Raw genomic sequence first — 1,215 nt, 5'->3', positions numbered from 1 at the left:
TCATGTTTAAACCCAGTAATCAGTGAATTTACACAATTATTGCTGGCCAGATACAAGGAGTTCAGGTGAAGATCAAAAGAGAAGAATGAGTGAAAGTCACCCAGAATGGGCAAGAATGCAGGATGACACTTTTAACTGCTGGAAGCACTTGGAAAGTGATAGTGCTGATTGCTTTGGGAGGGGATTTGAGAGAGAGGGTGGAATTACTTTTACAGTCATTATAAAAATCCATGTAACTTAGCAAACTTAAGCGTTTGGTGTTTGCTTTTTTGAAGGGGAAAGGGATAGCAAAGAGGAGATGCAAGCTTTGTAACTGTTTTGGTATGTTTGGACACCTAAAGATGTCAGCTTTGTCTTCAGCGGGCCTGGCTGCACAACAGCTAGTCTGCATGTGTGTGACTCCCATGGAGCAACCTGGTGGGATCCCTACAGAGCAGGAGTAGAGATGCAAAAATTACACTTTCCCTGTGAGGATTTTTCAACTCAAAGCAATGCTAAGTACCAGAACAAATATGGGATCCAGGCTTTTTGCTACTTCAAGCAGCTCCCTACTGTTCCTCCCTGCTGGCATCTATGCAGGTTAAGAGTAGGTGGTCATCTGATCACAGTGAAAACAAATTGCAGCAGCCATTATTATTATATTCTGTAGCATTACTACAGATCAGCAAACAGTATTTTGCTCTACTACACTTGACCTTCTGCTACATCCTCTTCCCAGCTAATGTGACACCTTAATCCAGTCCACAGACTTCATAGAGGCAATCTTAAAAGCACTTAAGATATTTATTCTTCCTTGGAAGGTTGATACAGAGCCTTAGATCTCGGACATCTAAAAATTCCAAGGTTAAGTTTACTTCTGGCTCATTTATACTATTTGGTTTGTGGTTCTGTGTTGCTCTTTCAGTATGAAATTGCAGTTCCTGTCTGTTCAATGTGGATTTTAAGTGAAAATATTCTCTCAAGTTTTTGTCTTGCCAAGCTAGAGCATTTGGCTTATTTTAGTTTTCCCTGGTAACACAGAATTTCCATTGCTCTGCGCTTTCAAGTAGCCTACTCAGTTTATATTTTGCTTAGGAAGTGAAAGTACACAAATCCTACCAGAAATATTAGATCACAAAATCATCTTCTGTAGTTCCAAACAAAACAGTTCATCAAAAACTGCCAACCTACATGTCCTGTTCCTAGAAGTCTGTGAACACACTACTTTCCTTCTGG

This window comes from Eurypyga helias, unplaced genomic scaffold (assembly GCF_000690775.1).
Source record: "Eurypyga helias isolate BGI_N326 unplaced genomic scaffold, ASM69077v1 scaffold27394, whole genome shotgun sequence".
Taxonomy (NCBI): Eukaryota; Metazoa; Chordata; class Aves; order Eurypygiformes; family Eurypygidae; genus Eurypyga; species Eurypyga helias.
This window is presented reverse-complemented; position numbering follows the sequence as displayed.